This window comes from Sorex araneus, chromosome 2 (genome assembly GCF_027595985.1).
Source record: "Sorex araneus isolate mSorAra2 chromosome 2, mSorAra2.pri, whole genome shotgun sequence".
NCBI classification, from domain to species: Eukaryota; Metazoa; Chordata; class Mammalia; order Eulipotyphla; family Soricidae; genus Sorex; species Sorex araneus.
Window position 1 is genome coordinate 13676641 of NC_073303.1, and position 27932 is coordinate 13704572.

Sequence of the window (27932 nt, forward strand, 5' to 3'; positions counted from 1 at the left end):
AATGAAGAAGCAGTGGGGAGGATAGCTGGGCTGTTACGAAATTTTGGTTAAGCTCTTACTATTGGGGTCATTGAAACAATGTGGCAAATTGCAAGATATTTCAGCTTCCAGACTGCTAAGAATGACTACCAGAAGGTTAGATTATTTTTCCTCTTCTGTGCACTAAGGCTGTTTTGAAGTTGGGCATGCATGTTTCATGCACTGTATATTTAAAGTCTCTTTCCTTTTGGATTTGAACAAAACATTTATATAAATTCTTTTCTATCCAAACAGATTGAAGCTAGCAATCTCTGGCTTGTTTAAAATAAGAGAGTCCGGATTCCAGATTTAGAGGGGGAAATATATATATAAGATTTTTTTTTTATTACAAAATATTTTCTTCTGGGCTATTTTGGGTTTGGCTCGTTTTTCATAAGCCAGGCTGATGTTTATGCTCATGGATAAAACTTAACTGCTCCTATCCCACCCCCTTTGCTTTGTAATATACAGAAAGACATGATTTGTTCTCCAGAAGGAAGATTTGCAGAATTTATTTGGAAGTGGTTTTTCTTTGTTGCTGACATGCGTACCTCATGTCATGTGAGAGAGCCCATAATCAATTGTATAAGATGACCCATTTCTTTTCCTTCTCTTGGATTTTGCAAGTGACTGTGTGTTGGTAATTTTTTTTAAAATCTTTTTCTGGGGGCATATTTTAAATAGATCTTTTGAGGTCACTGGAAATCCACCAAGAGAAAAATACAATCAATGTATGCTCAAGAATACTTTGATTTTTTCTTGCTTCTAATGATCTATTCTATGCTTAAACTGCAATTTCCTTCTGTTACCTTTTTCTCAGGAAAACAGTCATTATCCTGCCTTCTTTATTTGAAATTAATTTTGTCAGAAATATTCTGTGATTATAAGTAAACAAGAACCTTGGCCACAGAGGGTTGAAGAATAATGCAGATTCTTAGAAGCTTGCAACATTGGATTCTTGAGCCATGTGAAAAATGTCAAGAGAAAAATGTAGATGTGGATTTTTCTTTTCAGTTAGCTTTATTACTAAGAATTATCCAGAACTATGAAATCAAGCAGTGATTTCACTTCCACAAGAGACCACAGTCAACACAAAACAAAAAATGCTTTCCTGCCCCTAGAGTCAGAAACTGCATCAGTTTTATTTTTCTTCATTTTTGAACCCAGCAGTGTTTATATTTTTAGCATCTAAGATAGCTCATGAAACTAGAGTATATTTTATGATGCTGTAGTTATCATTTTACACCCTTCCTAACATTGAGAACCCCCTAAATTACATCCATTTTAAAGGTTTCTAACTACACCAACAGTCTTCCTTAACTGAATAAAATGTCACCTTCCATTTGTTAAATAAATGATTAGTTTGGTTACTGTTCCTTCTAAAATTAAGCAATATCATCAGTTATTTTAGTAAATGAACAGCTCAAGTCTTCTGTGGTACTTAATTTGCTTAGGTCTGTGGCCAATCATTTGGCTATTTAAGTTCAATGTTTCAGAAATAAAAATGTCACTTCAAAATCACTTAATGGGAAATGTTAGCATAATTTCATTAATATTCATTAAAGAACAGATGCCTAATTTATATGATAAGTACAGCCTGTGTCCAGGTACCCAGTTCAACTGAATGTTTGTTGTTGGATTAATAATAATTTGATCATGTAAACTAATTAAGTGATAACAAATTAATCACTAAAAATTGATTGGTGTAAGAATTATTTGGCAGTTCAGGTTGCTAAGTTTTCATTTGCTACAGCTTTGGTGCATTCCTAGAGAAGTTAGTCATCTGTGGGTCATTGTGAGAAACAAATGTATATTTAAATGTCATTTATGATGTTTTAGTGAGAGTCAAGGCAAACTTCTGGATACTTACTTTGACACAATGCTGGTTCCTAGTGTTAGTTTCACCCACATTTATGAAACCAGAGGTAATCACAATCTTTTTGCGTGGACGAATATTTTCTGCTTCATCCAGCCAGTATAAGAGGCTGGCTTCTCTGGTTATCAGTTCACTATGGGCTAGTGAGATTTGGAGATATTGTTGGATTAAGAAGAAAGGGCAACTAGCAAGTGGTTTTTGTAGGGAACCAACCTAATCAGATCTCAGGTTAAATACGTGCCCTTACTGTGTTCTGGCCTCTTGGGTTCTAGCCTGTACTCAATGCTATATAATTCCAGCCTGGGGACAGAGAGCTGGTGATAACATATGCTGAGAGAAGATGAGTTCTCTGGATCGCACAAACCAGCTATACCTATTCTAAACCAACTCAACACTCTCTTGATCATGAAGAGCTAATAAAATAAGCCAGACGGTGCCTTTGGTGAAATCATGAAAGCATACTGTAATTCAAAAATTTAAAACTCCAACATTTAACTAGTTTTCAAATACCTTCAAGTGCCCACACGAACTACTTGAGTCATGATAAAGTGTTTGGAGATTTTATTTTTTTAATCCATCCTTCCTTCCTTCCTTCCTTCCTTCCTTCCTTCCTTCCTTCCTTCCTTCCTTCCTTCCTTCCTTCCTTCCTTCCTTCCTTCCTTCCTTCCTTCCTTCCTTCCATCCTTCCTTCCTTTATGTCTGGTTCTTATGTGGCACCTCTCAGTTTTGCAAGCCAAGGACCAAATAAACAGTATTCTTGCTCTTTAACTTTTCTGATCACATCTCTAACAAACTAGATTTAGATTCCCTCAGGTTAGTCTCCTAGTTTTCCTCTCCTCCTTACTTCTGCTTTGTTAGAGGAGTCTTGACATGGTTTTCTATTGGTTTGTTTCTCTAGGAGTCCGTCCATAACCTCTTTGCCTAAAGCCATTGCAAAGGCATTACAGATATTACTTCCTTAGTGAATAAATTAGTGGGTACGTAGAAGAAAGATTATCAAGAATAATGAAATTCTTACTGATAGTATAGGACAATCTTATTAAGGACAAAGTACTAAATATTTCAGACTTTATAGGCCATATGATCTCTGTTGCAACTATGTAACCAGTATAGTAAGAAAAGATCAGTACACAACATTGCTACAAGTGAGTGTAGATGTGTTTCAATAAAACTTTATAACAGTCATGGGCCAGATTCGGCCTGTGGCTTATGCAGTTTGCTGACCCTATTATGATTATGATTAATACTTTGAGGACGAGGGTATGATTGCACAGGATTTATGTTATTGAGGAAGCTCTAAGTTTTTTAAAAAGAGTTTCAGATAAAGGACAAATGGATATTATTTAAAATGAGAACTCATTGCTCATCAATCAAATTTTATTCTTTTGATGATGACATAGGTGGGACAGCTTATTTAACTTTAATTAATTTGTTTAAATGCATATCTTTGTTGCAGGGTTTATAGTGGCTTGAAGATAGAAAATGTAGCATTGATAAAATTGAAGCGTGTTGAAAGATAAACACAAGAAAGTTCGTGAAGAATAAGGGCAACGATACAGCTCTCCCATCACTTTCTTCAAATAAAGAAAATCCAAACCATTTCAAATAAAAGTAATTCATTTTCATTACAGATTGGGGCAAGCAGCTATAAAAAAAACATTCTCAGATATGTCCAGAGTGAGAACTTTGCTGAGTAGTATTAAAATTTAAAAATTGGGGAAAAAAATTGGGACAGTAGGTTGACATTCATAGGTAAAGCAAGGGCTGTGACCATCTTCAAGTAAAATGCTTTCATGTTGTTCAATGATAAGGGGAAGAATATTTTGCTGTTCGACGTGATCCCTTGACTGTTGGCTTTTCTAAAAGCAAGGAAGTAGTAGTGGGCACCCAGTGTTTTAAATAATGCGGAATGGTAAATCTGAAAGCATCTGCCCCTTCAATCTGGCGTTGCCTGCGAACTAGAAGTCTGTTTAAACAGTGTCATTTTAAGAACCTATGTCAGGATTTCGCCCCCCCCCCCCCACACCTCTCCTACTTCCTTCACCATTTGATGGTAATGACCCTTCTTCAAGTACATATTCAGGTTCGAGTGTCTATGGCTCTGTGCCCCTAATCCACATGGTCTCTCTTTGTCTTTCCTCTTGTTCCTCTGGAAGCGCTATCCTTTCTCCTCTGTTATACGGAAGTTCCTCTTTGGTCTTGACCTATGTTGGAGGCGGTCGCCAAAATGCGTGGAGAGGCGTAGTATTTGGAGGTTGGGTGCTTAAAAGGCAAGTGTGTATTGAAATCTCTCTCCAGTGCTTCTCAGTTCTGTGAGCGGAACACTTGCGCTCATCTGCTTGAGCTTCCTGATTCACAGGAAGGAGAGTGGTGTCCCCTTCCTCCAAGAGAGGACGTGAAGGTGCATGAGATGGTGAGCTTCAAACCCTTAGTGCTCTTTGTCCGGTGGGAGCCACTGCTGCCGAGGCTCTACTTGCTGTCTTGTTGGAGGCACAAATAGCAGCATGCAATCTGGCATTGGGCCTTGAGGTTGTGGCCGTTATCCTGGTAGGAACATCATTAACCTTTCTTAACCTTAAGAATATTTATTTTGAGGTATCTGCTAAGAAATCCAGCAGCCAAGAGCAGACACATGCCCAACTTCAGGCAGAAGTTGCCTAACTAAGTCACTTTTGGAGCGTTGTTTAACCTCGTTGCCCTCCTTGCCTCATTAGCATATTTCCTCCTTGTGGGACCCTGCGTTTTGCTTAGGGGAAGGGCAAAGACTGATGCACTACTCAAGACTGTGCTTCTTCCTTAAAGCAGTCACGCTGCTCAAGGCTTCTGTACTCCAGGAAATTTATCCTCAGTGTCTTACATGCAACGCACGTTCTCAAACTCTCCTCAATTCTAAACTGGTTTTGAGTTAAATTTGAAGAGCCTCCGTTACCTACTCACATCTCAGTTTCATCCAAACCACTCTTTCGTCAGTAATCCTCTTCTAGAGGAAGCCTCTTCTGGACCCCAGATGTGGCCAGGCAGATCCTTGGCCCTAGCTGATCCCGGATACTGGGGCCTCTTTAGTTCCCCAAGCAAAGTGCTTTTCAAAACCAGTCTTCTGGCTCTCAGTCATCCCCAGTAGACTTTAAGGAGCACTGGGCAGGAGAATTGCATTTGGAATATGGCATTCGCACCAATTTAGCAGAATGATAAGTACATGCCAAAGCTTCAGTGGCTCTTGGGGACACAGACTACTGCCAGAGCCTTGTCTGGCTTACATTGTCTGATCCTTCATATTAAAAGAGTCACCAGAGGCTGGAGTGATAGCACAGCGGGTAGGGCATTTGCCTTGCACGCAGTTTACCTACGTTCAATTCCCAGCATCCCGTATGGTCCCCTGAGCATTGCCAGGGGTAATTCCCAAGTACAGAGCCAGGAATGACTCCTGTGCATTGCCAGGTGTGACCCAAAAACCAAAAAATAAATAAATATGTCACCAGGATTTGTGCTCCACAAATGGTATTCCATGCATATTAGAGGTGAAGTTTGTAAGTCTACATAGAACATGCTCTAGATATGACGGCCCTCTGCATATAGTTTTGGAAAAAGCAAATATCATTGTATCACTGTCGTCCCGTTGCTCACCGATTTGCTCTAGTGGGTGCCAGTAATGTCTCCATTTGTCCCTGTTACATTCAGGGGAATGAGGCCCATTATTGTGACTGTTTTTGGCTTTTCAAATACTTTATGGGTAGCTTGCCAGGCTCTGTTATTCGAGATTCTGCATCACTCTCTTCCGGGAGCTTTGTTTTATGGTCTCTGGATCTTGGCCATTGATGAGATTACATGGCACGGGGGGGGGGGGGCGGGGGGGAGGAGTTTGTGGGTGTGACTGCCAAGCTACTGGAAAACGAGGGATCTGGGTGGAGTAGGCCCAGTCTCTATCTGAGCAGGCTTGGAGATCTCAACCATGGGTCCCACATACCTGGGTTCCTCTGTCAGTTCCTTCATGCATGAGGTTTGTCTGAGCATGTGGAGAGTGGCCTTGAGCATGGCTGTGGCTGGATTTTTGGAAAAAACAAGTAAGAAAATATATACAATGTGATGTTTTCTTCTGAAGGCAGAACCAACTCATGGTACGTTATTAGGCAATGGAATTAAAAACCCATTCTTTTAAAGAGCAAAATTAGGCAATATAATCAAGCAAATATTTTGTAGAAAAGAGTGACTGATCTTCTTTTGTGGGGAGTTCACAAAGTTTGTATCTTACTGCAAAAATGGGATGTGTTCTTAGTCCTAACAAGCCATCAAGGAATTTATTTAAGGATATGTGCAGGAGATATTAATTGAGTTTGATATTTTTTGCTTGTATTTATATTTTACTGTAACCAAAAAATCCTTTCTCAAGCTACCCAGAAAAATATCACACTGATGCTTTAAAAGAGTCTCTTCCTAAGTCACAGGACTATGCTTCAGTGTATTATTTACAGGTTTTCTGCAGGAGAGGTGGTGGGTGAACCTATCTGGTACCCATGGCGCTTTTGCCTTGCTATTGCTGGTGGCCGCGAATGACCATATCCCACAGAGGACAAATGCAAACAGCATGGGAGTGAGTCTGTTTGTGTTAACTGCTCATTACTGGGTATAAGTATTTTGAAAGAAGTTAGTGCAGAAAAAAATATTAGTATTTGTTGAGTGCCTTATGAAAGTCAGTTATCACCAGTTTCTGGTTTGGGTATTTTTTTTTTGGGGGGGGGTGCTTTACCTCTTTCCATATGTGATTGGAACTGACATTAGATTCTGTCTGTCTCTCTCATTATCATCATTAGATACCATCAACCTTCATGAGAGATGCTTAACAAAGTACCCACAATGCAAAGCTGCTCACGTTCTGCAAACCTGCTGAAGCATCTCCCTCTACTTCAGAACCAGTTTGCAGTTCACTGGAGAAGTTACTTTTGCTCAAGCCTGCCTAAGACATGTAGAGGTGCAGAGTGGGTGACCATGGGTTTAGTTTCTTCCTTGGCTAATTGACGAGGGTGTGTCCGTTTCTCTTTACTTTGTTATAGGATGAGCACAGTTTCTCCAGTCAGTCATCCAGGTTCCCACACCAAAAGCTCTCCTTTGCTTTAGTATTTTTAGTTATAGAGTTGGGGAATGTTCATATTCTCCAAGGACAATCACTGGGTCCCTCAATGTAAAGCATTTTCAGAAGGAAAAGCATGACATAGTTGATACTTTTTTTTTTAGTTTTATTAAGGCCCTTGATACTAATTGGCAATATACAAAATTTTGTGTTTCACACCATTTCGACAGTAAACACAGCAGCAGCAAGAGCAGCGTTTCACAATCACTTATTTTTACTAGAATCTGAGGACTCTTAATTAAGGAATTAAGAAAGCCCCAGAGTGCTTCTTTGTTTTATGGGGGAGGGGGGTGTTGGACATATAGAAGAGTCTCAAAGGAAAATATAAATATATAAATTGCTTAGGGCCAGCTCAAGGGAAGGCCATGAGCGAGTCTGAACAATGATGTCCCCTTTCTCCTTTTTGCTGGGAATCAATGGGGAAATGGCTGTACTTCCTTCTGGAAATGGGTTTCGGTTTATTTTTATGGCAATTTTTTGGGGGGAGGGGGTCACATCCAGTGGTCCTCAGGGATCACTCCTGGTGGAGTCAGGGGACCATATGGGGTTCTAGAAATCAAACCCATTATCTGCATGCAAGGTCAGTCCCCTTGCCTGTGTACTGTTGCTCCAACCCCACATTCTGAACATTGGTGACTGAGCCCTTGGAGAACATATATGTGATCCTGCACCCCAGATCTATTTATATCCGGTTCTTATGACAATGGGGCCTTTAGAGTTTTGAGAAGTGTTTAGCTTTCAGGACCCTCCTGCACTTGCAGGCATTCAGACTCTTTAGCTTTCTAGCAACTCTCCTCTGTCCCTCCCACCCCCCAACACACATACACACACACACATACACACACACACATACACACACGCACACACAGACTGTACTCACTTCTGCATAATCACATATATAGAAGAAGGTTGAAAACACAGATTAGGGGCTTTTTAAAAATATATCAACTTTTGAAATGTCTTTAATACTGAAAGGGAGATCTGACTGTGTTAAAGACTCAGTCCTTGGAGCAGTAATCATTTTATTTCTTTAACTCTGCTCAGTACACTTTAAAATTCCTGAGGAGAAGGCTGATAGCAGTTTTGCTCAACAAAACTCAAAGAAGGTACTCTATAACAATTTTTTTGAATGAATTCAAAGCAAGAGTGTGACAAGGGTATTTTAAAACCTCAATTTCAGATGTACACAGCTAGCTCTCAATTCTAGATTGAAGTAGATGCCAGTCTCTCAATATATATTTTTAAAAAAAACCTCTATCCATCGACCATTGTTTTACTTCACTGATTTTTCATGTTTAAGTAAAATATCTCTTTCGTAAGTCTAATTTGAACCAGGCTACTGATCCCCAGGATGTTCTTTGTGATGGGAGATTTGGTCCTGAGAAGTGGTACCCTGGTAAGGACTGCTAGAGATTGAATTTTGTTCTTTGAAAATCATTCAGCATTATTTGATGAATAATTAGAAGTTTTCAGAAAGGGATCAGGTGGCAGCATTATTCCTTTTCATCTAAGTAGACTTGGAAATATTATGTAACCGTTTGTCTAGCAGGAATTAGAATAAGTATCTTAACACTGTAAGAGACCTCAGAAATAATCGAATCCTCCCACTGCCAGTCATTCTGCAGGGAAGAAGGCTGGGTTATGATGAGGTTAGGGGATGAGCTTAAGGTCAGAGCTAGATTTTAGCAGAGTTTTCAGAACCAGGGTGAATTGATTCCAAAGTTGTTCTAGTTCTGTGACCCTGTTGTACCTTTGTCCTCCCTCTACTCCATAGCCTGCCATTCATTTTAGAAGTCGCATCTGCCTGTTCATGCCTGAGATATGTATTACCAAATGTTCACGGAGGAATAGTGTGTGTGTTGGGGGGGGGCGGAATTCCTGATATGAGATGCCTTGTAATCATATTTCGCAGGTGATGACATTCAACAGAGTGTAACGGAAAGTTACAAAAGTAGAAGTGTGGGTTTCCAGCCTGTACCTGCTGCTCAGGCTCTGTGCATCCTCAGGAAAGTTGTTTATCCCTCTAAGCACCTAATTTGTGCAGTGAGAGGAAAGGACTCTGATCACATACCTCTACTTCTATTCTCTCGGTCTACCAATGCTTCCAAAGTGGGCTTCTATTTTGGGGTCTGTGGACAAATCCCATCATAGCATGAACTTGTGGACTTTGTGATGTGTTTCCAGGTCGAGTAAAGATGTAACAAGTTAAATGCAACATGTGGTGATATTTGGGTACCTGAAATTCAACCAGATTTCTGCCTATTTTTAACTGATAGGAAAATAGTAGTAGACGTGGCAACTTTGCAGCTGTTTTGGTGGTTGTATCACATTGGATGGGAAGTTTCATATATTTCATAAAAATGTTTTTAAAAAGAGTATTGGATGGTATGGTGTCTAGAAGTCACTAAACTCATATTTCTACTGAGTACCTGAGACAGTATGAATTGAGATGAGTCACAGGGACAAAATACAGTCTAAATTTTTAAGATAGCATGATAGAAGAAACATCACTGTCACTGTCACTGTCATCTCATTGCTCATTGATTTGTTTGAGCGGGCACCAGTAACGTCTCTCATTGAGAGACTTATTGTTACTGTTTTTGGCATATCCAATACGCCACGGGTAGCTTGCCAGGCTCTGCCGTGTGGGCTCCATACTCTCGGTAGCTTGCCGGGCTCTCCGAGAGGGGCAGAGGAATCAAACACGGGTTGGCTGCGTGAAAGACGAAAGCCCAACCGCTGTGCTATCACTCCAGCCCAGAAGAAACATAATTTATGTATTTCAGTTGAATTGCCTCTGAAGATGCTATTTTGGATATAACTGATTTACAATAGATTTTTTTTACCATCATTATTCAAAAATGACTTCTAGAAAAATTAGTATATGACTCATCTGACATTTTTATTGGAGTACTGCTCAGTGCTGTGACTGGCCGAGTTGTTATGTGAAAAGAGATGTTTGTTTACATCTTTGAAGCCAGGTAAGAACCAGAGGGTTGGCGGGGGGGGGACACTGAGGGTGTCCTTAGAGAACACCAGAAAAATAACTGTGTATAAAAACCTTGAGTAATTAGACAGGGGATTCATTCTAGTATTCAGTACCTATGCTCAGGAATTCTTATTTCTGAATTTCAGATACCATGATTACAGTACTGTTCATGCAGGGTTCATACAGTGACTGTATCACTGCCACTGTCATCCCGTTGCTCATGGATTTGCTCAGGCGGGCCCCAGTAATGTCTCCATTGTAAGACTTGTTGTTACTGTTTTTGTCATATCTAATACACCACCGGTAGCTTGCCAGGCTCTGCCATGCAGGTGAGACACTCTCGGTAGCTTGCCGGGCCCTCAGAGAGGGGCGGAGAAATTGAACCCAGGTTGGCCATGTGCAAGGCAAATGCCCTACCCGCTGTGCTATTGCTCCAGCCCAGGGTTCATGCATACAACATTAAAATTCCATAATCTCCACCAGAGTGTCTGCTTCCCTGTACCATTATCTTAGAATCTTTCCCCCCTCTGCCAGGGTAAGCTAGTTCTGTAGACCTAACCTTTCAATCTTTTGCTTTTCCCTTTACTATGCTGCTTTATATTTTATGGATTAAAGGGGTTATTCTGTATCTGTATCTCTCCTCTTCATTCAACATGATCCTCTCTACTTCCTGTTTCATCCACGTAGCAAATTACATGATTCAGGTTTTTCTTACAACAAGTAGCATTACCTTGTATATCTATAGATGACCGTTTCTTTGTCTAGTCATCTGTCCTTGGGTGTTTAAGGCATATGGGAAAAAAAATGTTCTGCAAAGAAAAATATTTAGTATTTGGAAACAGGTACAGATATAGGAAATTAATTGATGGTGCTAGACCTGGGACTCTAATCTAAAGGTTTTGATTTAGAGTCAAGTACATTTTTCATATTAGTACCAAGTATGCATCCTTAAAATTATTTTTAAAACACGTTCTTAAAACACAAAAGCAGAGCATACCATAATGAAAACAAAATAGTAATCTATAAAAATAAGAAAACAAACAATATATATTCACAAATTAAAGACAGTTAAAGGGAAACAAGGAGAATTAGAAAATGCTTTTAACTAAATGATAATGCAAATGTAAATAATTTAAAGCAGTTTTTAACCCACTAATGGTTTAAAAAGTTTATATCAGTATTACATAATAGGAAGTATGTATATTTGCATCAGCTTCTGGCTCCTGGCATGGAGCTCCTTTGTTTATTTCCTGACTGATAGGGGGGGCGATAACATTTTTTTTTGTTTTAATATTTAATCTTTGTCCTCATTTCCTGACACAAGAGCTTCTAAGACTTTTGGAATCTCTTGAGTGATAAGTGTTTCTTTGTATGCTAATGAGGCACTACTGCCTGGGGTGCTTGCTTGGCTTCAGGATGGAAATGATTGCCAAAGTCCAACCACGTGACTGGCCTCTGATCTCCTGGGAAGAGAGAGGTACTAGACACTCTACCTAATCACCAAGAGCCAGTGACTTGTCTGTCCGGCCTGTGAAAGGAAGTCTGACAGCTCTCTAGAACAGAATGTGGGATATTGGTTGGTAACCCCAATGCCCAGAGAGTAGGGAAACCGTATATCTCCTTTCTAGCCCTCTTTTGGTTATTCCTGCATTATAGCTTTTATAATAAACCGGTAACAATAAAACCCTTTCTTGAGTTCGTTCATGCCAGCAAATTTTTGAATCTGAAGAGGAAGTTACAAGAACCCCCAGTAGGTATCTGGTCGAGATAGAAGCGTGGGTTCTAACTTGGGACTTGGGATGTGGCTGGTGGTCTTATGGGACTTAATCATTTATCTGTGGGGCGCCTTGCTAACTCTGGGCAGTTATCATCCTAATTGAATTTTATTATACCCAGTAGGCATCTAGTGTGTTGGAAATCTCCTTAGTATGAGGGGAAAAAACTTACTCGGGAAAGCAGTATGTTCAAAAAAAAATGCGATTTAAGATCTTTTTTTTTGAGAAAGTCAGACAGTAGCAGAAAAATTAATATAAATTGAAACCAGTGAAATATAAAGAGAAAAAATAAAGAAGATAGGTTAAAACATAAGCTGGTTCTTTATGAGGAAAAAAAAACCCAGATTGGTTAACATAGAGCTGGATTAACAATTAAAAAGACAAATGACCAAAATCAGGAATGAGACACATTACTACATATCCCATAGATATAAAAGGTAGCAAAATTTTACAGCCAGGAGTAAATGGAACAATTAGTTGAAACAAAAACCCCTTTTTAATCAAAATTGACCAGAGTAGAAATAGGAAAGTTGAGTAAACTGATTAATTTTTAAAAAGAAAAGAAAATTCCAACAAAGATAACCAGGGGCCTCAAGGACTAAATAAATTTCATTAAAGGTATAGAACATAAATCATATTAATTCAATAAATTTTTTTAGAAAATGGGAACTCTATTTTACAGAAAAGAGTAACTGCCTGAAAGAATGAACTGGAGGCTGATCTAGGGAGGACTAAATATAAGTGTTTTCTAAATAATCACTCTGCTCTGTACTATCTAGACAATAGCCACCAGCCACATGTGGATATTGAACACTTGAAATGCAGCTGGGAGATCCTAGGAATTGATTTTTGATTTACCTTAATTTTAATTAATTTACATTTAAGCAGCCACTTGTGGCTCAGGCTGCATGATTCAGCCAGCTCTGGAGTACGTGAGTACATGAGCCCGAAAATGGCTTTTCAATAGCCAGAGAGCATAGAGACACTGTTGTTAAAATTGTTAAATTTAAAATTACTATACTGAGCACATTTAATTTCACGTGCATCACTGCTTTAGCCAGAATCCCAAGCTATTTTAATGAATAAGGTACGAGGCAAGTCAGTATTCATAAACTTAGTATTAAAAACCTACATTCATTTTTGGAAAATATTTAATAAATTGAGGAGTTCAGGAAAAACATTTTACATGAAATCTTAAGACATGTAGATATTATATCTTAGGTGCTGGAGCCATAGCACAGCAGGCAGGGTGTTTGCCTTGCACAAGGTGGACCCAGGTTCGATTTCTCTGTCCCTCTCGGAGAGCCAGGCAAGGTACCAAGAGTATCCCGCCCACGCGGCAGAGCCTGGCAAGCAGCCCATGGCATATTTGATATGCCAAACAGTAACAACAAGTCTCACAATGGAGACATTACTGGTGCCTGCTTGAGCAAATCAATGAACAACAGGATGACAGTGCTACAGTGCTACATTATATCTTAGACACAGAAAGCCATTCACAAACTCTTTGTTATTTTGAACCATTACCTCTGACTTAATAATTAGATATCAGATTATTGTATAACTGGGCTGGAGCGATAGCGCAGCAGGTAGGGCATTCGCCTTGCACATGCCTACCTGGGTTCGATTCCTTTGCCCCTCTCTGAGAGCCTGGCAAGCTACTGAGAGTATCTCACCTGCATGGCAGAGCCTGGCGAGCAACCCGTGGTGTATTAGATATGACAAAAACAGTAACAAGTCTCACAATGGAGATGTTACTGGTGCCTGCTTGAGCAAATTGATGAGCAATGGGATGACAGTGACAGTGACAGTTATTATATAATTGTATAACTGTTCAAGGACCTAGAAGTTAAAAGAAAGTAAGGAAAAGTAGCAAGACCAAAATTTGGGCTAGAGAAAGAGTCAGTTGGGTGAGTCTTGTCCTGGGTTTCAATTCCCAGCGTGTTTAACGTCCCCTGTACTCAGCGAGGTGTCACCTAGCAGTAGAGCAACAAAATTTTGCTAAAATCTGAAAGGGAAAATAAGATGTAGCTTTCTGTTCCATTTTATAAAACCTCTTTTTTTTGAACTATGACACCCTTCAAACAGCAAAATATTTGGTTTGAGCCAACTATTTAATAGGTTTGTTTGACAACTTCTTTACTTCCAAAATAATCTTCATAATTATGATTATGCAATGATGGTGACACTGTAGAGTAGTTTTTTTTTCTCTCCAGGAACTTTTCATCCCTCATTCTTTCTTGTAAGGTAAAAGAGGACTATCTTTTTTTTCCTTAATGTATTCTTTTATTGAATCACCATGTGGAAAGTTGCAAAGCTTTCAGGTTTAAGTCTCAGTTATACAATGCTTGAATATCCATCCCTTCACCAGTGCACATATTCCACCACCAAGAATCACAGTATACCTTGCTCCCAACCCCATCCCTCAACCCCTCACCCAGCCTGTGTAACTGATAAATTTCACTTTACTTTCACTTTAATTTGATTACATTCAATATTTCAACAAAAAAACTCACTATTATTGTTTGGAGTTTCTCCCCCCAAAGTCGGACCTGCTGAAAAGGAAGCATTTGAAAATTTGTTTTCCATTGCTGAGAATGAAGAGATATGAGGTCGAGCGGCCACACTGCTTTGGATTTCTGTATTTTAGTAACTAAGTCCAGAGAAATTTCTGCCAGAAATTGCATCACTGCAAGCTTGTATCTCTCTGCTACTTTATATTCCACCTATGAGTGCAATTTTTCTATGTCTGTCTCTTTCTTTCTGACTCATTTCACTCAACATGATACTTTCCATGTTGATCCACTTATATGCAAATTTCATGACTTCACGTTTTCTGACAGCTGCCTAGTATTCCATTGTGTAGATGTACCAGAGTTTCTTTAACCAGTCATCTGTTTTGGGGAACTCTTTTTTTTTCAGATTGTGGCTATTGTAAACAGTGCTGCAATGAACATAGAAATGCAGATGTCGTTTCTACTATACCTTTTTGCCTCTCCGGGATACATTCCCAAGAGTGGTATTACTGGGTCAAATGGAAGCTCAATTTCTAATTTTTTGAGAATTGTCCATATTGTTTTCCAAATGGGCTGAACCAGTTGGCATTCCCACCTGCAGTGAAGGAGAGTCCTTTTCTCCCCACATCCACGCCAACACCATTTGCTTTTGTTTTTTGGGATGTGGGCCAGTCTCTGTAGTGTGAGAAGATATCTCATTGTTGTTTTGATCTGCATCTCCCTGATGATTAGTGATGTTGAACATTTTCTCATGTGCCTCTCAACCATTCAGATTTCTTCTTTGGGAAAGTTTCTGTTCATTTCATCACCCCATTTTTTGATCGGGTTGGCAGTTTTCTTCTTGTGGAGTTCAACCAGTGCATTGTATATCCTTGACATCAATCCTTTATCGGATGGGTACTGCGTAAATATCCTTTCCCATTCTGTAAATTGTCTTTGTATTTTGGTCACTGTTTCTTTTGAGGTGCAGACGCTTCTTAGTTTGAAATAGTCCCATTTATTTATCAAAAGAGGACTATCTTTTAAAAAAATATTCTAAAATAGAATGGCTTCATAGCAGATTCTAGGTGGTTTAAATTCAAGTGACTTCCTAAAGAAGTTACAGAGACAGGGATTATTAAATGCCCATTTTGTATTTTTCCTCAAAATTTTGTGTTTCAGAATTCCCATTCTGTATGATAATAGCAATGACAATAATCATGATAATGCCAGCTAAAAGGTATTGAGCAGTTATTTTTCCTGTCATTGTCTGAAGCATATTACATGCATTATCCCATTTGCTTCTTGCTAAAACCCAGTATTATCATCCCCGTCTTATAGAGGAGGACATACAAAACTGGCAGTGTTTAAATGAGCACTCAGTCACATTGTTATGCAGCGTGCAAGAATGAACTCACGGTAACAGGACCTAATTCTTAACCAGTCTATGAGTTTAGAAGAGCATTTTCAGCAAACAAAAAGTACCATCTTATCCAGAAAGATAAGCCAAGAATTGAAACAAATCCAAGAAATGCCATAAATATTAAAAGGCCATTGTTACCTTGCATGATCAGAGGTTTTATTTTTAAATATAAGTTATAGATATTTGGTTGCCTTCTGCATTATTGATTGGATTTGAACCAAAGAACATACGACTGTTTATAATGAGTGTGTATGTAGTTGAATCACCTCCCTTCAATATAAATATATTAGAGTACAGCATTAAGTTTGGGGATCGGTATTGAATTACTGCCATAGACTTTAAAATGACAAAAGTTGTTTTGCCTTTAGTCAGTCACTAACGAAAAATATGGGGTCACAAGCAACTTAATTGTTTTTAATGAAATCCATAGAATAGAATGAAAAATATCAAACTGCCTTCCCATTATTAAGGGTCTTTATAAACCATTTGTTTAACTTGTAGTCGGGTCTCATTACTCACATGAAATATAGCCTGTAGATGTGGTGAAGTCAATGAATTGGTAACCATGGAACTTAGAGAAAATGCAAGGTAAGGTTCCTATGAGCCATTCATTGGACACAAGAGTTCCATCACCTTTTCAACACATAACCTTGTTTACTATGAATTTCTGCTTAAAGGCATATTAGATAATGCTATATTGACTCATTACCATTGAACTCATGGCTAATAACACTGTAACTCATGATTGAACAAAGGTCATCTACCATGCATATTCTCCATTATAGCTTTCTTTCCTTCAGGAACACTCTAACACCTGGGGTGGGGTTGGGGGTGAGGGCTATACAGCACAAAGTACCAAAATGCAGACCATGTACATTAACAGTGAAAAATGAGAAAAGTACCTTGTTTATAGTATAAGTTGAAACAAGAAGGCAGAGTTTCCTCCTCCCCTTTCAGCTGGGAATTTGTGCACTGGGAAACAAAAATGTGGCATTACATTTCCCTTTGAATGGCTGTACAAGTGCCATCGTAATTGGGGTTAGAAATAAATCTTAATGGAATCTGTGAATCAGTGGAACAACTGAATATATTAGGTCAATATGTGAAATATATCACTCGTTGTAAGGGATATTGCCCTAATACATAGTACTGAGGAGAGGCAAAGAGATTTCTTTTTTGACATGCATCTAGTGCTGATAACGAGGGACTTAGAAGATTTTGGTAGTCTACTGTCATCATGCAACGAGGGGAAAAGTGAGAATAAGAAATAGGTGGGAAGTACATAATGCCTAGAGAACAAATTTGGTAATTTTGTCACAAATTGAACATATGGATGATGAAAAAAATTATTCTGAATATTTCTGGTCTAGAAATTGTAAGAATGGTGGGTGTGCCCCTAAAATGAAGAGAGACAGAATGAGGTACTGGTGGGTTCCCGTTTGAATCTTGACCTGTAACTTCATTAACCATGGTATCTCTGGCAGCTCACGAAGTTTTTATTATATATAAAACAATGACATTTGAAGAGTAGGTTTTTACATAAATAGGAATATACATACAGATGCATGAATAGATAAAATAGCCTAACATATGTATTTATATATAAAGAAGTTTATATAAAAACAATATTTCTATATAATTTGATGTTTCTATTTATGTATATATAAACACATGATTTATTCATATTTACATTATATGTGAAAAATGCTATGATTACATCTGAAGAAATATTGGGATATCTAAGAAAAGTTGGCTCAGCAGATTATTGAAATTACAAAATTGTAAAAAGCTTGAGAGTTTAGGAGTCAGATTTATTCATTATTCAAAACAAAGACCAGAAAGTACAGAAAATTTAATTAAAGTATTAAGTATATACATTGAATGGTATGAGTCATTAATCCATGTATGTTGTAAAATCCTTAAAATGCATGACAAACATAAAGTATGCCTTTACAATTCTAATTGCATTATGTAATACAATGTTGTGCATTATTGTTTATTATATATTGTGTTCGAAAGCAATGTGTTATGTACTGTACTAAACATGACTTAAAATAACACAATGATGGACGATTATGCTTGTTTTTTTTAAAAAAAACTATATATATTATCCATTCTCAAGGCTCCAGAGCATAAGAAATACACAATAAAATTGCCTGACAAAATATAGCCTTTGTTTGAGAATGCAGTGGAAATTGCAATTAGTCATAATCATGAATCCAATTTTTTTTTTTATCATATTGGCACAGCTTGGAATTGCTAGTAAAGAGGAACTTCTGGTTGATGGACTCCCAAACAGTCAGGCTTTACTGTAATTTGTTCCACAGGCTCAAGTTAGTATTGTCAAAACACTGCAGGCAACATTATAGATTTTAAGGCTTCAGCATCATTATATCTCCCATGGCATTAAATGTAATTCAAACACAGAAAAATGCCCTTTTCTCATTTTGTCTTTTCTTTTTGATGAGGGATGAATGGATCCACTTGAGAAATGATTATATTGACTATTGTCATTTTAAATTTTCTTTAGCACTACCAAACTGGCAAGAAATGGCAGGTCTGTTAGTCCAAACAATCCAAATCAAATGGGACATGATTTTTCCTCAGAGATGTTTGCTCTGCAATGCAGCAGAACAAAGAATACAGTATATAATTTTTCCTAAGCAAATTCTATCACTCCTGAAGCCTTTAGAAACTCTCCTTCTTAATATTATTACTAATAGTAATTAAAACTTCAGTGAATAAGAGAATACCCTCCCCCCCGGAATTTTGCTTCCCAAAGAGTAAAATTTTTTTCTCCCTACAGCCTGGTCATTGTATAGTCTGATAGCTTCCAAAGAACAAGCCAAATTGTCAAACACTGTCAGTGTGTAATGTCATGTTCGATCGAGAGCTGAAAAGTGTGGCCTCAGGTTTCTGGCCTGTCTTTTATGTTGCAGAGGCACAGAATTGTTTAACAATCTGGGGAAATTGAAGGCAGCAAATGTGCAGGAAAATTTCCTCTGTAGTTCAGTGCTACATAACGAGAGGGACCAATAAACTTTGCTCTCTCTTATTCGACTCTTGTGGTGGTTGCTGGCTTCTCTGCAGGAACGCTAATCACCACAAATGTAGAGCAAACCAGGTAGAACTTTTTAAAAATAAATTTCAGGAAATCGTTTTAAGCTCTTTTTTCCCCCTTTGCAACTGCAGCCAAAGCTCAAAGCATTCCTTAAATGCTCTGTTAGAAACAATGGGAATGGAACAAGCTCTATTTTCCATTTTCTTCCTTGTTTCTGGTCTTTGAGAATGTCCTTTTCATAACCCTGAATTTGTAGTGTTTTAATTAAGGACTTCATTGTTAGACTATAATAACATAAACCTAAGATCTCCTGTGATGATCGGACTTTATTTATGATTTTACAATGACCTTGTTGATATCCTGTTGGTATGTCACCATTGTATCTTAGAGTTTCTTTTGAAGGTACTAAAAAATCCAGAAGCCAAATAAAAGGAAAAACACAAGTTTCTGTCACCTAGTCCTTTTTTCTACATGGGACTTAGGGGTCAACTTATTATTTTAAAAGGTCATGCTTATTTAGGTGAGATGGACAGTGATTTTTTTTTTAAAAAGATATATCTCTTTAAAAAGGAATTTCTAAATTTAATAGTTGTATGTAGGACTAGAACTGTGATGGGATAAAATTTAGTCTTAAAAATTGGAATAAATGGTAAAACAAGTTCTATTTTTTTACAAAATGCTATATGGGAAAGTATTGGTATGAACAAATGATTTTTGCTATAATATGCAAGAAATACAAATGGATCTATTTCTGTTAATGTGAATATTCCCTAGCTTAGTCCACTGGAGGAAACAAGATATGTATCACTGTCACTGTCATCCCCCCGTTGCTCATCGATTTGTTCGAGCGGGCACCAGTAACTCTCATTGTAGACTTATTGTTACTGTTTTTTGTCATATCCAATATGCCACGGGTAGCTTGCCAGGCTCTGCCATGCGGGCTCGATAACAATTAGCATCCATAGCTTGATTTCTAGTCATCAATCTTCACTAAAAGAACACACTTTGATAAGGGGGCCAAGCTCAGAGTTTGGATAGAGGAAATGCAGGAACTGCCCAACTGACAGGAATATGTCAAAAGGACCTTAAAATCCCTCAGGTCTAATCAAATTTAATGGAAAAGTAAATTTGGGTTATACATTTTTTTCAGCCAACAGAGAAATATAATGCACTTTGCCAGGTAACTCAGCATTTAGAGCCTAGAAATTGTAAAATTAAATTATTTTCTTGAAAGTGAAAAGCTCGGTCTTCTAATGCCCAGAGAAGAGGAGTGAAATATAAGAAAGGAAGCTTGAATTATCTCCACCTAGGAGAATTGGGAGCAATGCATTGGATAGCAGAGTTGGAAGTTGCAACCGTGAGCACGCCAAGATGTTTTTATGAAGTCAGCTTGGAGGAACTTATCCCTCATTCCAGTTTTCAAGGGAAAAAAAACCCAGTGTAGAACTAGTATTTCTATGTACACACTTGTTCTTTTCCCGAAGTTTAGAGTTCAAAGTGTGTCATTTGTATTCACAGAAGTCATATTGATAGCCTCATTTATTTGCTACAGTATTATAGGTAATGCATTCCTATCACAGTGGGCTCTTGGATTGGTCAAATAAGCAAATTAACATCAGACATGTGAGTAGGGGGAAAGAATGGATTTAATTATACTTGCAAGAGATGGTCTGCATGGATGTGTGTTCTAAGGCCAAGGTGACAGGGAGGGCTTGTATCCTGGGCTAAGGACTGGGATAGGGACCTAGGCTTCCAAGAGAGAGAAGTGACATGATTAGGACCACATGTTCTGTACTTAAGGCGTATATCCTGTCATAAAATTTCTTCAACAGGAAGCCTTCTTTAACAGAATGGTTATTTCCAGTAAAGAATCTTAATCTTGGGCAAGATCCCCAGTATTCACTCTCTGGATTGGTAAAGGAGTGATAAAAGTTTCTTATGTGCCTGCTGGGCCTCAGTTTACCTAATCTCAAAATAATTCGCATACCAAAGTGATATGTCTTGGGAAAGCCTCTTCCAAACATCTAGGCGAGACCTCATCTTCGGTATTTCTGGATTCTACACATTCATAGTATAGGTTCTGTAAGCAGCCCAGCTTTCACCAAGATGGAAAGTATTTCCACAGTGCCAAGTCACCATCCCAAACCTATCTCAGACTGTTACATGGTTGTCATGGAGATATGTGGTCTTGACTCTCTTAACATTAATTCTTGCCATGCTTCTGATTTTCCAGCGCCCCTCATCTATAAGAAACAATAACTTAATTGGTGAAACCTTATGCCAACCCTTGAAGGTAGGAACATTGGATTGTAGAAGAGAGATGACAGAAGCAGAGAGAAAGTCAATGCTGGCAGCAAAACAATGAAAATACCGACACAAACGTCATTTATGCCCTAGCACAGTAGAGGAAATTGTCACTGGGGAAAGCGATAGATGAAGATTCGTACCACTTCTAGTCTTATTGGCTATGGGAGAATTTGAAGGAGTTACACAATTAAATTACCTCTCTTGCAGCTTTCAAATGGGAACAATGATCGTTTCCTTGGGGACCTCATACAATTGTAGCAAGGATCAGTTTTACAATAAAAGTGTATTTTACACTTCAAAGTTCATACAAAGTTCATACAAAGTTATGCTCTTACATGTTTACAATGTTGATTATTCTTCAGATACCTCCATTATCTTGTGCTAATTATCCTCCACTTCCACCCAAGCCCACCCAGATCTCTGGCCCCTGTATGTAAAGAATTTGCTTCTCAGAAATAGTCAAAACAAGAAAAAAAAATAGGGTGCTCTAAATGGTAAAGCCTAAATAGTAGAAAAGTCACTAAGCCAATAACTTTGGTTTTCATTGCCAGCAACAGGATCCTTAATTAAAGTAGGCAAAACAATCTCCAAAGCTCATGATATGACCCAGTGTTCAGAACTGGGGAGATGCAGGTATCAGTTCTTATTTCACTGGGGAATTGTCTTTATCACAGGAAATGTCTGCATCTATTAGAAAGATAATTACTACCAATGAAAGTCTTCTTCTTCTTTTTCTTTATCTTCTTCTTTTTTGCAAAGGGTCTTCCTAAGCCATTTTATTTAATGTTTGATTTGGGGACCACAGCTGGGAGTTCTCAGGGGACCCTAAGCTATGCCAGGGATTCAAATCTTGGTCAGCTGCATACAACCAAGTACCTTAATCCCTGTAGTATCTCTTGGATCCTCAAGCCATATTAGACAAGTATTGCCAGGTACTTGGGTACATTGGAAGAATTATATCTTGTTTTACCTCATTCGTCACGGGTGGAATACTGAGCTAAACTCTAGTATAAGGTCCTGCGGTGCAGGAATTGGTTTAATATGAGAATGGGATTGCATCTTGTCTTCAGTCTGTTGTTACAACTTTCCTAAGAGCACAGACACAACCATTTAGTACATATCCTCTGACCCCTTTTAGGCTATAAAGACAGGCCTGAATAAGTGTGACAGACATATTTACTGTCTGGTCCTTTACAGAAAGAGTTTGCTGAACCATGCTCTGGAGAAATATGTGTTTCTTGTTTCAGTAAAAAAAGCTTTTCGGGTATTTGTTTTCTCATCTGAACAAAGATAGTTGGGACTAGATGATCCTTGAGACTGTTTTGAATGCCACTGTTTATTCACGGATGACTCTTTGGCTCCGTTCCTCTTATTACTTACTGAATGCACAATTTAACACTCTGAATTCCTTTCTCTCTTTTACTAATCTCATGCCTCCTCACATAGTTAAAATTCTGTCCAACCTGAGAGGTCTCTGAAGTCATTTTCCTTAATCAAGAGAGCTGGATTCAAAATTGCCCATTACACTGTACAAACTATGGTTGCAAGCATCTTTTTTTATGCACTGTGGACTTAAACATCCACTCAGCACCCCAGGAGTGAGGGAAGGTTATTCCACAATTTATATGAGCCATGGTGGGATCCGAAGCTCATCTTTATGATGTTTGGTAATGAAAACAGGCAGGGGATGAAATGATACAAAGCGGTTATGACAAAGAATCGCAGAAAGTCAAGTTTGGAGGACCCGGTGCAATTCCACCATCATTTATGTAACAAATGAGAAAACTGGCTCTGGGCCAGCTATTTTATGATTATTTTGACAGTGTCTGTCTACTTGGTTTAGCTGATGCTATTGTTGCTTTCAGGAGTCAGGGGTGTCCAAAGCAGTGTTCAAAAGACCCAGGACCCTACCCAAGGGCTGGTGGTTCAATGTCACAGCCTGGGGACACAGTGCAGCTGGGGCTATGCAGTGCCAGGGAATACTTGGGTCACCTCTGAGGTTTGCTAAGGTCAAGGGGTATTAGGGATCAAACTAGGGTCAGCTGCATGCCCATGCTGTCTCCCTGACCCCTCCATTTGAGTTCAAAAGCCTCAAGTAATTAAGTCATAAAAAAGAGGCCCCCACCCCTCTATTAAACAGAAAATAACACCCCAGGGCCAACCTTCCTCCTCACCCTACATGCTCCCACTAGTTTCTCAGACCAGCTAGACAAAATCCATTGTTCTTTGTTGCCCATTTACTAATGGTGTTTGTCTGTGATGGGTATAGTAATAGAGTCATCCTATGTTTCCGACCTTGTTGATGGTCCTATTGGGTCATTGGAGAAGGATCAATGCTATTCTCTGATTGTGCAACATTATAGAACCATCGCCAGAGAAGGGAGCTTCACGTGCTCCTTCTGCTTTTGTATGGGGCCAGATTGGTTCATATTTTTAGCACACAATTCTAATTGCGAGGGCTTTATAGACCTCATGTCAATATTTTTAGTTGAATATAAAGGTAAATACATGGTGTTCATTTCTGCATGACCCCCACAACATATCTGAACTATTAAAAAATTTTGGAGCTTGAGTCCCAGACTTAATGTCACTTCGAATACACCTTAGTTTTTTAAAATGCAAATTGTCAACTCTCTTCAATAATCTGAGGACAAAAATAAACATTTTAACAAGAAAAACAGTGCCAGGACAAGCTGTGAGTTAATACAAAAAGCCAAGGTTTGGTGTTCATAGCCAAGAGAAAAGTGGGGCCTCAGACAGTCGGTGCCTCAGAAATGTTATGAACGTAAAAAGTAAGATTTAAATAACTGGATATGTTACTGCAAGACAAATGCTTATTAGAGCGAAAAACATAAATTTTATAAATTTTACTTGTCTCCATTGATTAAACTTAATTTTTACCATTATGTGATGGGGGTGCATTCCATACACTAGGATAGCTGTCACCATTTTTTAAGACAGCAAGTTATGAACATCAGAAGTAAAAGACAGGATTGTGAGAAATGTCTGATGAACGAATGTGAATGTTATCCCACAGAAGTGTGAGAAACATAACTTCTTTTCTTGTTTTGCAAACCTAATTTTGCTTTTGAGCTTCCAAGCCCTATCCCTGAATTTCTTTCTTCGGGGATACCTGCCTTTTTTCAAGGATTGCACCTGAGTTTCAGGGAAAGGCTGATGGTATGAGCTGGGGGAGAGTTATTACTCTTTCATGGCCCCACGCAGCTGTATTGGTCTCTTTCTACATCTGCATCCATATCCACGCTGGTCGAATGTCTTCCTTAAGGTTTGATCCTTCTACCATGGGTTTCTGATTTCTTCTCAGGAGTTTTCCAACTTCATGGACCTCAGCAAAAGTTCAGTGGGAAGGGCACTCACTTTGCTCAGAGCTGACTTGGGTTTGGTCCCTGGCACCCCATATAGTCCCCCAAAGCCCCACCAGGAGTGATCCCTGAGTGCAGAGCTGAGAGTAAATGCTGAGCACTTCAGTCATGGGCCCAAAACAAACCAAAAAAGAACAACAAAAAATTTTCTAATTTCTTCTTGATCACACAGAAAACCTCTTTTTTTTTAGACCATCCTGACCCAAGGATCTTCTTGGCAGTGAATGGGCGTTTTGTTGTCTGAGCCCGTACTTGCCAGAGACATTGCCACAGATGCATTCTTCCTGAATCTTCCCAGATGCCAAGCATTGAAAAGGCCGTAGTCCTTTTAGTTACATCCCAACGTCCAAATCTTAACTAAGCTGTTTCTCAAAGGTTCACAGAATTTCAACATGTTATTTTGCTCGAGTTCCTCTCTGTCTCTCCAAGAGGAATGTTGTGTTGTCCCTTTGGGGAGAGAGCTGGCTTGGATCTGCCTATATAATGTATTCTTACAACAGTGTTTGTTAATTGAGATTTTTCTCCATTACTTCCTGAGTGCCAGACTATAAACACAAGGTGTTTTTACTCTTAGCTTTCTGCTAGGCTACGCCCTCTCTGAACAGATTAAGTGGGGCAGGGATCAGGAATATAAGCAAATAATTCCAATTACCATCCTGCCATAAATAAAGCTATAAGGTATATTGTGAAGTTTCAGGTGACTAAAATGCTACATACTTTACTATAACCCCCGTCCCATTTCCATCAGAATCTAACTTTATTTTTTTGGTCTTGTTTATAAATCTATAACAAGGAAGTGAGTTGGTTGTTTTTTTAAAGACATACTCTAGTTTTATTTGGAAGAGAATACATACCACACTGAGAGAGCCTTGGGTGTAAGAAAAGATGAAGGAAAAATCTAGGCCCGGGGCATGCAGGGAGTTCAGAGTAGTGGAGAATAAGTGTTAGGAAGCGTTAGGAAATGAAAAGGAATGCTCTTTGGCAGATAAACATTCCTTACTTAGCATTTTTTCTTACAAACTGAACATGCCCACATATTTTTGCCTTACCCAAACTGAACTGTTTGACAGTTTATATTTTGGACATAAACCTCTACCCATGAAAAGTTGTGGCTTTGTTGTTTGGGGCACATATTATAATAACATGCCTATGTGGATTAGTGAAAATTCCTACAGAACCTCCAGTCCCAAAGGAGTTGTTATTTGTATTACACGGTTCTCTCTTTCTTTTCTCAGGTTGACTTAATGGGAATTTCTTATGTGTTTTAAATGATGGTCTTAAAATGAGGGGGTGGGGAGATTGAGAGAACTCGCCCTCTCTCCATAAAACTGAATTGCTCTCTATGTTTAAAGTTTTGACAACGAGTGGGAAAACGGGGGAGAGAGAGAGCGAATATCCATATTTGGCAATGAGTACCTCTTCACAGGACAGTATATTACATTTCATCTTCCTGTTTCGCATTCCTCTGTTAAGGATCTGTGAGCACATTGCTGTGTGAGACCTCTAGAGTTAAGAGGGTAGAGGCAGGTAGTTTTGATGATATTTTAAGGGGCACTCAATAATGTGTATAGTCTGAGTGGCAAAGCTTAATTAGCCTCAATTAAATGCAAAACCTACCAGGCAGCTACTGTGTGTCTGACACTGTACTGCTGAGTGCCCAAGTGGCATCAGGAGGGAAGCGTCATTGAAGTTGAGAGGAGAAAGCAACTCAGAGCAATTGGTTTCCTGCCCGCCAGAGTTCTTACCATCAAGAGCCCCTTTCTTTCATTGTTTCCTTTCTCCTTTTGCCCATCACTGAGCTATCTGCTAGCCCCCCCCCCGGCTCACTCACATGATATTCTTTTTATAGAAGAGGCGACACTTCAGCTGACCAGGGCTTCCGGTCAGTATCCAAACCAGTTTCTAGTCGGAATACAGGAGTTCAGTGGAAAGCAGAGACGTATGATGGTATCTCCATAGTGTGGTGTTCCCCTGGAAAAGAAGCAGGTGGGTATGATTTCTGTCTTCTGTGTGAGTTAACACAGGGTCACTTGGCTTTCTGTTTACCTCAGTTTGGGGCACTACCAACCCATCCTTGCAAACAGCAGTGTGATATATGATTTTTTTTTTTTGGCTTTTTGGGTCACACCTGGTGATGCACAGGGGTTACTCCTGGCTCTGCACTCAGGAATTACCCCTGGCCGTGCTCAGGGGACCATATGAGATGCTGGGATTTGAACCCGGGTCGGCCGCGTGCAAGGCAAACACCCTACCCGCTGTGCTATCTCTCCAGCCCCGATATATGATTTTTTTAACCCAAAAAATAAGGCACTGGAGAGACAGTACAAATTACATGTGCTTGCGATACGCAAAGTCAACCCCAGTTTGAATCAGGGCGCTGCAACCTTGACCACTTTCAGAAGTGGCTTCTGAGCACCACTGAGTGTGGCCCTCAAACAAACAGAGACCCAGGATGTTTAGACTCAGAAATCCTCAGTGTGAGTCCTTATTCAACTTTCAACGTTTTAAATCTCTTACATGGGGATGTTGACCATAGATATATCGTGTCAGTACTCACCACAAAATAGGCACAGAGAAGCCATCCGTGGTGGTCTTTGGGATCAGTGATTTTCAAACAGTGTCAGCCACTTTGAGGTCGGCAGCCAACAAAGGAAATTCCTTTCTGGCATAAGGAAAATGAAGGTGGAGTGAGCCCAGTTATCTTCATGCATGGCTTCTTTGAGCAGATATGATTGACCCCAATGGATGGGACCTGTGGGAGCACTGGTCTGTTGCAACATTAGTGTAACCATGTTTCTGACACATGCCTATGGATTTGAGGAGTCTCTGGTTGCCATGTGCTAACTCTGGCTCACCAATGCCATTCCTTGGGTAATCAGTCACCTGGTCTCTCAACCAACTGGTGAATTTGGTTTAGCTCTGTTAATGCCATTGTTCTTATTTACAGAAAGCTGGGACACATGAGTGCCATTTATTTTTATTTTTATTTTTTAATTAGTCACAGTGAGGGTACAGTTACAGACTCAAACATTTCATGCTTGTTTTTCCCTCATGCAGTGTTCGGGAGCCCATCCCTCCACCAGTGTCCATTCCCCACCACCAATGACCCAGTATCCCTCCCAGCCCTGAGTGCCATTCTTAAGTGTTCTCTACCACTCTGCTCATCTGCATTGTGTCTTCTATCTGCAGCATTTCCTTGCCTTTGGGTTGAGTAGCTTTGTCGATGGACTGCTCTAGGCCATCAGCTTTTCCAGTAGACTCAGTCTCCACAGCATTGCTCTGTGCCCGCCTCTCCCACATACCAACTGCTTTGATTCCTCGCTTGAGATACCAACTCCTCCTTGAAGCCCTCCTGAGTTGTCTGGAAGTAATCTTCCCCTCTGAGCGGTCATGAATATTGCAATGTGACTCTCCTAAAGCATGAATGTATGCCCTTTGTTCAAAAGATTATTTAAAAAAAAAAACGGTATCTGTGTTTGA

At 39.2% G+C, this 27932-nt stretch overlaps 1 long non-coding RNA gene across 1 annotated transcript in view; it reads left to right on the forward strand.

Moving 5' to 3' along the window:
* Positions 1-27932, forward strand: part of LOC129402223 (uncharacterized) — a 35279-nt gene continuing 7347 nt past the window's right edge. Inside the window, exon 1 of the long non-coding RNA XR_008628595.1 lies at positions 1-135. This is a non-coding gene — a long non-coding RNA (uncharacterized LOC129402223). The remainder of the gene's footprint in view (positions 136-27932) is intronic.